The sequence below is a fragment of the Mangifera indica genome, chromosome 6 (assembly GCF_011075055.1).
Source record: "Mangifera indica cultivar Alphonso chromosome 6, CATAS_Mindica_2.1, whole genome shotgun sequence".
Lineage (NCBI taxonomy): Eukaryota > Viridiplantae > Streptophyta > Magnoliopsida > Sapindales > Anacardiaceae > Mangifera > Mangifera indica.
Genome location: NC_058142.1, coordinates 2,476,871 through 2,490,235, shown reverse-complemented (window position 1 = coordinate 2,490,235; position 13,365 = coordinate 2,476,871). Strand labels below are relative to the sequence as shown.

Below are 13,365 nucleotides of genomic sequence, written 5' to 3'. Positions count from 1 at the left end.
GCAATAATTTTTTCGTTTAAACTTTTTTAGGCAAACGTACAATGATTTTACTTTTATAAATAAATTTAATTTTAATTTCAATAATATCCTTTCAGCTAATTACGTCACTCTCAGTTAATTACTTCAATTTGACGTAATTTTTAAGTTTTGATTTGAAGATTCAGTAAATCATATTTTAAGGATTCAAAACATATTTGAAAATTAATAATTTTTTGTTGAAATACAGATAAGAATGAAAAGATTAGCATAAGCAAAAAAAAATAGTGAGTGCGAACAGGTAGTGTGTAGAATATGTAAAGGATGCGCAAGATGAGTACGGATGCATAAAGGACGCATAGGGTGAGTAACGGGTGCGTAAGAATTATATATAATATATAAATATAAAAAAAAACCAAACATGTCTATAGGTTAATATGATTAGATAATACTGGTGAATTTACATTCAAAATATTTGATGATTATTACATGTCTATAGGGATTGAGGTTAAACATCCATCTAACATGTCCACACACATAATGGATTAGATAAGTCACTTATCAAACGACTTAAGGTAATTGCATATACCTTGTTACTAAGAACTCAATTACCAACTTCTATGTGGGGACATGCTATATTACATGTGACAGTGTTAATTTGCTTGCGACTTTCTTCTTATCATCAATATTCTCTCATACAATTGGTACTTGGTCACTAACTTGATATATTTTATTTAAAAATATTTGGTTGTATTGTATATATTCCTATTACATCTCCTCAAAGCACAAAAATGGGACTCTAACATCGTTTTAGAATTTATGTTAGATATAATTTACCATCCATTATCAGGTATCTAGAACCATTAACAGATGATCTTTTTACTACATGATTTACAAATTGTCACTTTGATGAGACAATATTCTCATCTTTAGGGAAAAAGAAAATGTTTTCTGAAGTTATGCATAAACTTACTTGGTATATACCTACTATGTCTCACTTAGATCCTCGCACATCCTAAAGTGAAACTGAAATGCAGAGGATAGTGCGTTTACAAATTATTACTAACCAAATATCTAATGCATTTGTAGATACGACAAAAGTGACAAGATTACATGTTCCAACTGCTAATACACCAGTGAAAATTAATGTGACTGTTGAACAGTCTATTCCAACCATGACTGATCAATCTACCTCTAGACAAAAGCGTGGTAGACCTGTTAGATCAAAGGACATTGTTCCTAAAAAAAGAAAGGTAAATAATCAAACTGATATCAATCATGATAATCCTAAAATGAATACAAAATCCATACTCTCTAATCTAGAAGAGGTTACGGTCCCTGAAGAGACTTAAGTCCCTGAAGTTGGACAAGCCCCTGAAGTGGTATAAAATCCTGAAGATGATAATACTAAGATATCTTTACATTATGCTTATACACAAGAGGTATGGAAATGTGAAATGGTTAATATTGATGATATATTTTCATTTGCAGTAGCTATTGAAATCATGAATGATGATGATTTTGAACCACGTTTTATGGTTGAGTGCAAACAAAGACATGATTGGCCAAAATAGAAAGAAGCAATTCACATAGAATTAGTTTCTCTAACAAAACGTCAAGTGTTTGGGCTTATAGTTCTAACATCTCAAGACGTACAACTTGTTAGATATATATGGTCAAGTATTTGTAAGAAAAAGAAACGAGAAAAATGAAATTGCTAAAAATAAAGTTGCACTTATAGCTCAAGGTTTTTCCTAAAGGCCCGACATAGACTTTGATGAAACATATGCACTAATAATAGATATAATCATATTCAGATATTTAATCAGTCTAATTGTCTCTAAAAAACTAGACATGTGTTTAATTGACGTAGTCACTACTTATTTATATGAAAATTTAGATACTGAAATTTATATGAAACTCCATGAATGATATAAATTGTCTAAAGAAAAGAGGGACAATCCAAGAGGCAGGTACTCCATTAAATTACAAAGATAATTATATGGATTAAAACAATCTAGACGAATGTGGTATAATCACCTCAGTGAATATTTGAAAAAGGAGCGTTATATGAATGACCTTATATGTCCATTTGTCTTTATTAAAAGGTCAGAATCAGGATTTGTCTTTATAACAGTTTATGTTAATGACATGAATTTAATTTAAACTCTTGAAGAGCTCTTAAAACTTGTTAAATATATTAAAAAAGAATTTGAAATGAAAGATTTGGGAAAAACAAAATATTGTCTCAGTCTGTAGATCGAGCACAATTCAAATGAAATATTTATTCATCAATCAGCGTACAGTGACAAATTATTAAAACGTTTTAATATGGATAAGACTCATCTTTTGAGCACCCCAATAGTTGTCGGTCTCTTGATCCGTAAGAGGATCAATTTCGTCTTAAAGAAGAAAATGAAAAGATACTTGGTCCTGAAGTACCGCATCTTAATGTCATTGGAGCCTTGTTATTTTGGCCCAATATACTAGACCAGATATATTCTTCGCAATTAATTTGTTGGCTCAATTTAGCTCTACACCAACCCGTCATCACTGGAACAAAAGCAAACTTATACTCTGTTACCTATATGGAACTAGAGATTTGAGATTATTTTGTTCTGTCAAATCCCTTAAAAATCCTAGTTTGGTTAGATATGCAGATGTCAATTATCTTTTTGACCTCCATAAAACTCGTTCACAAACAGGATATGTTTTTACTTATAATGACATAACAATATCATAACGTTCCACTAAACAAACATTAGTTGCAACATCCTTAAATTATTCAAAAATTCTAACTCACCATGAAGCTATCAAAGAATGCATATGGTTACGGTTTGTCATCTATTATATCCGGAATGCATGTAGTATTCCCTCTACAATAGACACTCCTTCCATAATATATGAAGACAATACAACATGTATTGTCCAAATTAGAGGTGGATAAATTGAATGAGACATAACCAAATATATCTCACTAAAATTCTTCTACACTTATGAACTCTAACAGAGTAGAAAGATTGATGTCAAACAAATCAGATCTAGTGAGAATCTTACAGATTTGTTCATCAACACACTACCGACATCAACATTTGAGAAGTTAACGTATAAAATCAGCATGTGACAGCTCAACAAGCAACCAAATTAATCTCATTACAAAAAGGGGGAGTATTCATCAAGGGGAGCATTTATCATACCAATTTTTGAAGTATATCATATTGTGGACAAAATGTGTACTGTACTCTTTTTTTCTTCACTAGGTTTTGTCTCATTGAGTTTTCCTAATAAGGTTTTTAATGAGGCAGTTTAAGCACGTCCAATGTCAACTTAAAGGATATTAAATAATTATATTCTTTTGCTTTAGTTTTTATCCCACTGGGTTTTTCTTTAGCAAGATTAATATAATTATTTGTAAGTGATAGAAATTCAAGGGATAGTGTTACATATCCAGGTGGCTTTCCACCTAATCAAGTCAAGAAAAAATGATGGGAAATCATTTATTATTGCAAGCACATGGTGGAAGAAAAATGGTGAGGGAGGAAGAAAAATGGTGAGGGATGACGCAAGCAGAAGAAAGAAAAAGAGTTAGTCAATTGTATTAGGTGATAAGGGTGGCGGCAAACTGTTATATAAACCCCTCTTTTCTATCACTTGTAGAGATACATTGAGAAAGAATCATATCTCTTTCTTTACTCTTAACCACCCAAATTTTTGTCTTTGTTTCTCCACTTTTTCTCTCTTTAATTCTCCTCTCTTTTATATATTTGCAATTACCATTACTATCTATCAATTCACTTTAGGGGGCGTTTAGTTGGGAGATTTTAATATTACCTTGGTAATATATCTTTTATTTTCTTGTTTGGTTTGTCAGTAATAAAAGATTACAGTAATCTTTTATTATCAATGCTGACGTGACAGGTAATATAGGTGGTAATCTGATTACCACATTTACCTTAGGTATTTAAAGATTACTGAGGTAATCTTGAGTTTATTATAATTATATTATTATTTATTAATTTTTTTATATAAAAATAAATTTATTTTTAATTAATATGACAAATAATATAAAAAATATATAAAAATAATTATATTTAAAGACATTTAAGTAAAATAATTTACTAGTAATCTTTTATTACCTTTAACCAAATACAATAATTATTTATACCTATCAAATTTTATCAAACATAGTAATCATTTATACCTAATAATCTTTTAAATAATATATCTTCAAGGTAATTTTTCTATTTTAGTAATAAAATATTACCCAAACTAAACGCCTCCTTATAACATATTTTTATACCTTTTTTTTTTAGATCTTAAATATATTTTTAAAACAATAATAATAATGGCAAGTGTTATATAAGGTAGATTTTTTCATCATGTCAAAAGAAATTTTAAAAGTTTTATGTGAATGCATTGAATATAGTGGGCTACATGTATTGTCTTGGAGGAAATTACTTCCCCTTTCACTGTAATGTAAAGAGAGGCACCCAATTACCCATTTTAAATTCATGCTTCCCGTGTTCTCTTTTCATTCTTTTGCTTTCGGTGTTGTCTTACTTACATTTACTACATTCATGAAGGTAAAGGCTTCGAGAACTTAAGTCCTCTTATTTGTTTTATTTAGGCCAAAGGACTATTTCCCACCCAAGGTATGCTAATTTCCCAGAGTTCTTTCTGTTAACTTTAAAAATCTCATTTACCCAACAATGACCGTTTAAATCTGTTAATTTTAAGAGCAAAGTCATTATTTTATATTTAATATTACAAATAAACTTAAATATGATTTCATTTTCCCTCATAAATTTAAAAAACTAATTTTTCTTCCCTAAACCAAGTTTGAAAAAATCACATTTCTCCCTTAGGGTTTAGTTTCAAAATTCGATCACCTTCTCTAACGTCATCGTCGACCGTCTTTTTCTCCCGACGGTTCCCCTTCCTCCAACGACCTACCTCACCTCTACCCCAACCCCTCCGATATCCAGAGACATCATATGGGAAGAGAAATCGTTTTTCCATACGACGAAGATGAGATGACTTATCTCCCCAGACGACGAAGACGAGATCAATCGATCATGTCTTTATCATCTAGGAAAACGATTCTTCTTCCCAGATGACGTTTCTGGACACCAAAGAGGTTGAGGTAGAGTTAAAGTAGGCCGTCGAAGGAAGGAGAACCGTCGGGAGGGAGAGATAGCCGACAATGGTGTCAAATACGGTGATTAAATTTTGAAACTAAACCCTAAGAGAGAAATATGATTTTTTCATATTTGGATTGGGGAAGAAAATGTTATTTTTTAAACTTTTAAGGGGGAAAATGAGATAAATTTTTTAAGGGTTAGGGTTTTATTAATTTTAACTGGTTATAGGTGAGTAAATAGAATTTTCAAAATTAACGAAAAGAATTTTAGAAAATCAGCATACCTTGGGTGGAGAATAGTCCTTTGGCCTTTTATTTATTACCCTCATGAAGGTAAATAGCTATAATGATAATTATTTTCAGTTTATCAAGGTTTGTTTAAAAATAATAACTAAAAAAACTAAAAGATAAACAATGTACATATAAATAGTTACTAAGACAGCTTTATTTAATTAATTAATTAGAAAAATATTATCATTCGAAAATATTATTCATTAACAGGAATCACATAAAGTGATTGACTAAAAAAGTTTAAGACATACAACAACAGAGGTAAATAGCTACATTTTGTTGACGCTCATGTTTGTCAATGAGGCACCTACCAAAAACTCTTTTATGAAGCCTCTCAATACACATTTGGGTGCAATGATCAGCCAAGCAATCTCCGATGACAGGAATAGTGATTTGACAATTTTGCGCCTCCACGAAAAATATAGCTGTCATATCATACAAAGAAATATAAATATTTATGTAAATAACAAAAAGAATAAATAAATTTATTTGATTTAACAGTATAATGTAGGGATGGCAATGGGGAGGGGCGGGGAGGGGATGTCAATCCCCGTCCCCGTCCCCGTAGGGGATTTCAATCCCGGTCCCCGCCCCGTCCCCACTACGGGGATAAAAAAAAATCTCCGTCCCCTCCCCGCGAAGGAAAATCCCCTCCTCATCCCCTCCCCGTCCCCGCGGGGAAAAATCCCCTCCCCATCCCCGCGGGGAAAAATCCCTTCCCCATCCCCGTCCCGTCCTGTCCCCGCGGGGAAAAATTTCCTCCCCATACCCGTAAATATAAATTTTAATTCCGTTATGTATTTCAATAAATAAAATAAATTATATTCTCGAAAAATATCACTTGTTACAAGAGCTACAAAATATTCATTGTTATTTTAGTTCAAATACAAAGTTTTCATAAAATCTAACAATATGCAATAATCAATCTCTTCATTAGTAGCTCTTCATGTATGTGATTTAGGGTAATTTTATAATAACATTAAATTTAATACTTTTTATTCACTTTAATTGATTTTATCAAGTTATAATTTGTTTTTTTTTTTTTTTGTGTAAAACCTGGTGGATTACCTAATTGAAGTTGAAATAGAATTAATTTGGTACATTTGTATTTTATGATAATAAGATTCTGGGGTTTTTTTAATATATTAGATTAATAGTTTAGAAATTAGTAAAAGCTAATAATTGATAATTCAAAAATTAGTAAAATTAAAGTTTTAGTTTTAATAAATCATAATGTAAAAATTTCTATAACTTAATAGTTTATAAATTATTATATTAATATATTAGATTTAGGGGGTGGGGTGGGGAGGGGAGGGGAGAGGCGGGGAGGGGTGGGGACATATGTATCCCCGTCCCCGATTACGGGGATTTTTTTCATCCCCATCCCCGCCCCTTTCCCCGTTTTTATCGGGGAATCCCCTCCCCGTTAGGGTCGGGGACGATCGGGGCCCCTAAAGTCGGGCCTAAATTGCCATCTCTAGTATAATGGGTCTCAATCAATATCTCTTGTGGATATTTCATTTTGAAAATCTACTTTTTACTTTTAATATGCTAAATAAGATTGGATTTAAGTCGAATTTATTTGAATTCGAGTTCAATCTCAATTTGAACAAGTTTAAAAGGAGTTTAGTCCAACAGAATTTAAACTCAAGCTTAAATTTAAAAATTTAATATTTTCGAATTTAAACTCAAATTTTAGTAGTGTTTGCTTTATCAAATTTAGAAGTTTAAAAATACAATATAAAATAATTTTGTTTTGACTAATATGAAATAAAATGATATCATTTTAGTAATGACTCAAGCTCAAAACATAATTCAACTGTTGATGTAATAAATAAAAGAAATAGGAAGACTTGAATGTTGATTTAATAGTTAGAAAAGTGTCTTACCACATGAGAATAGGAAGAAGAGCAATACGAGAACAAGAAAATGTTTTGAAACGGCCATTTTTGTTTTGAAGGACAACTTTTCGTCTCTTATATGTTACGCAAGTGTTCACACAAACTCAGACATACACACACACACAAAAATATATATATGATTCAAGTAATATATATAGAAATTATAAAGGTATAATAATTGTATTTTCATATATTATATATGATTATAATGAAATTATTATATATGTGATATTTATATAGAATTTATAATGATATAGAAGCCAAATTATAAAGGTATAGTAATTTTATTTCCATATATAAAAATAACTATAATGAAATTACTATATATGTGATAATTATATATAGAAATTATAAAGGTATAATAATTTTATTTCTATATATTATATATAACTATAATGAAATTACTATACATGTGGTATTTATATATAGAAATTATAAAGGTATAATAATTTTGTTTCTATATATTATATATGACTATAATGAAATTACTATACATGTGATATTTATATAGAATTTATAATGATATAGAAGCCAAATTGCTATATATATATAAATATATTAATTAGATTGATTATATAGAAGGGTTAGCAACACGAAATACTTTTTTAAATTGAACAAGATTTATTCTTATTTGGAATTGATATTATCGATTTCAAATAGATTTCTTCTCACGACAAAAAATTATATTAAAAAAAATCTTCATATCAAAATCCTTCATTCCACATGATCCAAACCCTTTGTTTCTCTTAGGTGAATTAACTAAAACATTTCCCTAATTTTTGCTCTCAAAATTACATAAAAAATCGATGAATATGTGAATTCAAATAAAATAATTACATAAATATGTGAATTAATCACATATTTATATATGAACTTTAGACAATGTGATTACGAATAAATTTTAATTGTTTGATTGTATGTCCTTTGACAATTTGACCCTCACTTGTCCCCTAATCAATAGAACTCTTTAAGTAGAATATGCCTCCTTAGCCCTCATCTATTGATTAGTTAACGAGACCCCTTCAATTGTGCTCTTTCTCATCGACATTAATTATAGGGCTACGCTCAAGAAAGAGTCCCAATCAACTATATAAAGATGTGTTTTAGATATGATCATAGTTTGACACTTTAACAAAAATACCACTCAAACATCATGAATTTTTTTTTGATATTCTTATCCTTTTTTAGCATTTGCAAAATAAAAAAAGTATGCTCAAAATATTGATAATAATATTTTTAAGACACAGGTTGGTGAATTCACATTGCAAATATAGTCATTACTTTCTTTTAAATAAATTATTTGATAATAATAAAATGTATTTGAGATAATCTGAAAATGTAGGGTTTAATATTTGATCAACACTTAATTAATTCTAAATATGAATTTTCTCTTTCAAGTCTCTCAAACCAAACATTCTATATGATTATTATGAAAATCATGTCTCATTAATTGATTTAAAAAAAAAAAACATAATGTTAGAGAAATAGTAATAGTGCATGAAAGCACAAGAAAACATACTATAAGAAAATGTGTCTAGAATTATAAATTATTATTATTGTTTTTTTTATTTTTTTTCCTTTGCTAAATAAGGTTTAGACTCCTATAATATTTTTATTATATAAAGAATATAATATATATATATGTATTTGGTGCATATAAACTTTGTATTATATGTTACTATATATTCTCTCTTGTTAATTATTGCAGTGATACTACAAGTCTACAACAGCCCAACAATATCTATTTTATACCTTTTTTTAATTTAAAAAAATTTGAAAAATAATAATAATAGAAGGAACATTATCAGATAATATTATTGAGTGAGAACATTATTAGAATATAAATACCTTTTGAATTGTGGTTTACTATTTGACTACAATATGACCGAACTATATAAATTTAAATTGTTAATCAATAAAATTATGTATATATAAAATGAATAAAAAATTATTTGTTGTCATGTGTTTGGATAAAATTATGTATATAATCATTTGATGATATATTATCTGTATATTTAAGATATATACATATAACATTGTTTATTGTTAATTAAAATACAAAATTTTCAACTTTTGTATTGAGAGAGCCTCTTTTAATAAAGGAATATCTAGTTGATTGAATAACTTAACTGTCCTGGACTTTTTCTTTTATGAAGTCAATTAATTTGGTAAACTCTAAACTTATAAAACTTAAATAATAACTAAAAAAGAAAATATCAAAACCTATTTTTCGGGAAAATAAAAAAACTCAAAAGAAAGTTCAATGAATGAAAAATAAAAATAAAAGGAAAATAATACTAGGTTTATATATATATATATATATATATATATATATATATATAAAACTCATTTTTATTTTCATTTTAAATTTGATAATTTTATTTTATAAAAAAAATATCTTTTTTAGTTTTTCTTTTAATTTTTAGTGATTTTTATCTTAATTTTGTTCATTATTTAGTGCGTAAAAAAATTATTTATTTTTTAGCATACTTTCATGCATAACTTTATATGTAAATCTAATACAAATCACTTTAATAAATAGATAAGTATATTATCCTTATCAAAAAAATAATATTATATATAATTGTATGATAAGGGTTCAACTACATAAATAAATAGATAAATATCACAAGAACTTTCTTTAATCCTCTTATTTCATTTATTTTAAGCTTATATCAAGTTTAGTTTTTTGTAATTTCATATGTTTGGCAAAATGTACATAAAATGTTAATTTTTGCGTTTATCAAGATTTCTTTAAAAATAATAATCATGAAAAGTAAAAGATAAACAATGTACAATTTATCCTTTCATATCATCTAAAAGTCATTAGGTAACTCCATTAAATAAATTATCAACCAAAAAGAAAAATAAATAAAAGAAAAGAAGAAATAGAAAGACTTGAATGTTGATGTAGTAGTTAGAGGAGTGTCTTATCACATGAGAATAGGAAGACGAACAATATGAGAAAAAGAAAGTGTTTTGTAACAATCATTTTTGTTTTGATGAAAAATTTTAAGTCTCTTTGTGGGTAAATCTATTATTCACACAAGCAAACACATACACACACATATATATAATTTAAGAAATTACTTTACATATGATAACCATTATTATAGTTTCTATATATATAATTTATGAAATTACTATATATATGATAACCACTATTATAGTTTCTATATATATATTTTAATGATATAATAATTATATATATAATTTTATTTCCATATATATACATATATTCCGTTACAATTATTATATAGAACTTAATTTTTATATATATATATAATTTTGGTCATATTATTATATTAGATTAATTTATGTAGTGATGAGTAGTTATAAGTATAATGTTTAACTGAATAAGATCTAATTTTTTCTAAAATTGAGATTATCAATTTCGAATAGGTTCCTCCCTGCAATAAAAAATATATAAAACAAATAAAATTTTCATAACAAAATCCTTTGTTAATTGGACCGGTCGGGGATACTATCGTCTCCCCTCCCCCCTCTTGTATATCGTAGGTTTGATTCAAGTTGCGTCAGCTGTGATGGTAGGTGCCCGCCTACCTAAAGACGTCGATGAAATCTAGACCTTTGTTTCTTTACGCTTCTGTTATTTGTATTCATCGATTCATCAATGAATTAACTAAAACATTTCCCCCACTTCTTGCCCTCGAAATTACATAAAAGAAAAGGCCAAAAGACTTATTCCCACCTAAGGTTTAGTGCATCTTCAAACTCTTATTTTTAAGTTTTGAAAACTCAAATACTCATATGCCATCTATTAAAGTTAGCAAAATTAGTTAGTTATGGAGATAAAATCATTATTTAACTAATAATATTTAAAAAATATAAAAATTTATATCATTTTCTTCTATTAGTTTAAAAAACTAACAAATTTCTCTCAAAATTAAGCTTTGAAAAGTTACATTTTCCCCCTTAGGATTTCAATTTTTTAGGAAAAATTTTTCGACAAATGGTTGGCTTCTTCAATGCTCTCTCTCATTCTTGACAATGATGTCTCTCCTCCTTTGGCGCTACTTTAGGCACTCATCTTCGGCGTTGATTCATTCTGATGAAAACGAATAATCTTTATTCTTAAATAAAAACAAATCGTTTTCGTCAGAGACGAAAATGTTGTCTTTATCATCAATGAAGACATATTGTCTTCATTTTTAAATGAAGACGAAGAAGTCAAAGAAGGGGTAGGTCTAGAGAAGGGGGATTTCGATCGCCAAGGGGAGAAAATATCAGAGGAATTTCACTTATTCAATCACAAGTTGTTATCTTAATTTATACATATAAGTTTGTATAGTTTGTTTTAATGCATAGTTTTATTCATTATTAAATAACTTAAATGTCTTAGACTTTTTTTCATGAAGTAAATTAATTTTATAAACTTAAATTTATAAAATTTAAATAATAACAAAGTAAGAGGAGTCAATATTTAGGTTTGGAAATGATGTAGATGTTAAAGTTAGTAATATGGTCATAATGTTCATTTTTACTAAATTTTTAAGATTCTTGGGATTTCAAACAAAATGACCTAGCTAAAAAACTCAATCATGACCATAAAGATTATGTGACTAAGTATTTATGGGATAAAACATCGAATACGTTGTTGTTAAATTTGAATTGAATTCCTTATAAATCTACGCAAAATACTTTCTTTTTAAGTTTCAGACTTAAAAAAAAACTCAAGTTTAGATATTTATAGTTTACGAATACTCTATAAAAGTAAAGGTATATAATTCTGTTAAGAGTAAACTAGATCAAAAAATAGTTTGTTGCTACATCATTTTTTTTGTTAACAGGAGATTTTGTCCATAGTTGTTGGATAGATAAATCTGGGGTACAATAATCGGACTCACAATTACTATATTAAATAAATTAAAATTTTACAAAATGTAGCAAATGTTCAAGTCCAAATCGAGCAGTAAAAGTTTAAATGCCCTACCGTATTTGTTGTTATATCAACAAACAAGAAAAAGAAAGTAAATAAAAATAAAGAAAGAAATCTTAATGTAATATTTAGAAGAATGTTTTACCGTATGAGAATACAAAGAAGAACAACACTAGGAGAAGAAAGTGCTTTGATACACTCATTTTTCTTTTTGAAAGAAAAGTTTGAATCAAACACATAGAAATCACACACACAAATATATATATATATATATATATATATATATATATATATATATATATATATATATATATATATATATATATATATATATATATATAATTCATCACCTGTTATAATTTCTATATATATTTATTTACAATTACTTCTATATATAACCAAATTACTATAATATATAAGACTACAATGAAATAACTTTATATATATCTATACACACACACACATATATACACATTTATGCATAAGTTTGGATATGATATGAGTTGTCTCCAGTGAAGGAAAAAACCCTAGGAAAAACTGTCACATTTTAAATTTAGATGAGGGAAAATTATTAGTTTTAAACAAAAAGTGCAGGAGGGGAGTAATGTGATAAATTTTTTTACTTAAATAATATTTTTATCCATATCTCTAATAGTTAATTTTAATAAAATAATATATATTTGAGTTTTTAAAAGTTAATAAATATGAATTTGAGAATTCACCAAACCTTAAGTGGGAATAAGCCTAGTATCAAAGACTTGGCATTGGGCAAGGGTTAGGATTTTTAGACTTTTGGAATGATTGAATGGTAAAATTTTAAACTTGAAAAAACTTTCATTTGTCATTTTTAAAACATTAACATGAGATTTTAAAAAACAGTTATTGTTTTTCCCTTTGTTTCAAAATTTTTGTATAATAAAACTACTAGTTCACCTCTATAATACTATTTTTTTTTTTAAACAGGGTTAGAAATACATGTAAAATATGATTTACGTTGTTAAAAGATGAAAAAATGAAATTTACTAGCCTCAATGGCAAGTTGATTAAGTAGCAGATGTGGAGTGTTCAAACAAGAGAGTATCAGTTCAAAACTCATTGAAGACTAGGGTTAGATTCGAATCGAATCGAGCTCAAGTTATAATAAAGCTCGGGCTCGT

At 27.7% G+C, this 13,365-nt stretch overlaps 1 long non-coding RNA gene across 1 annotated transcript; it reads right to left on the bottom strand.

Moving 5' to 3' along the window:
• Positions 1-5,533: 5,533 nt before the first annotated feature.
• On the bottom strand, positions 5,534-7,491 carry LOC123217885. The gene is made up of 2 exons (XR_006502578.1): positions 7,297-7,491; positions 5,534-5,832 (listed from the first exon to the last, which is right to left on the bottom strand). It is a non-coding gene; the product is annotated as an uncharacterized LOC123217885 (long non-coding RNA).
• Positions 7,492-13,365: the final 5,874 nt, after the last annotated feature.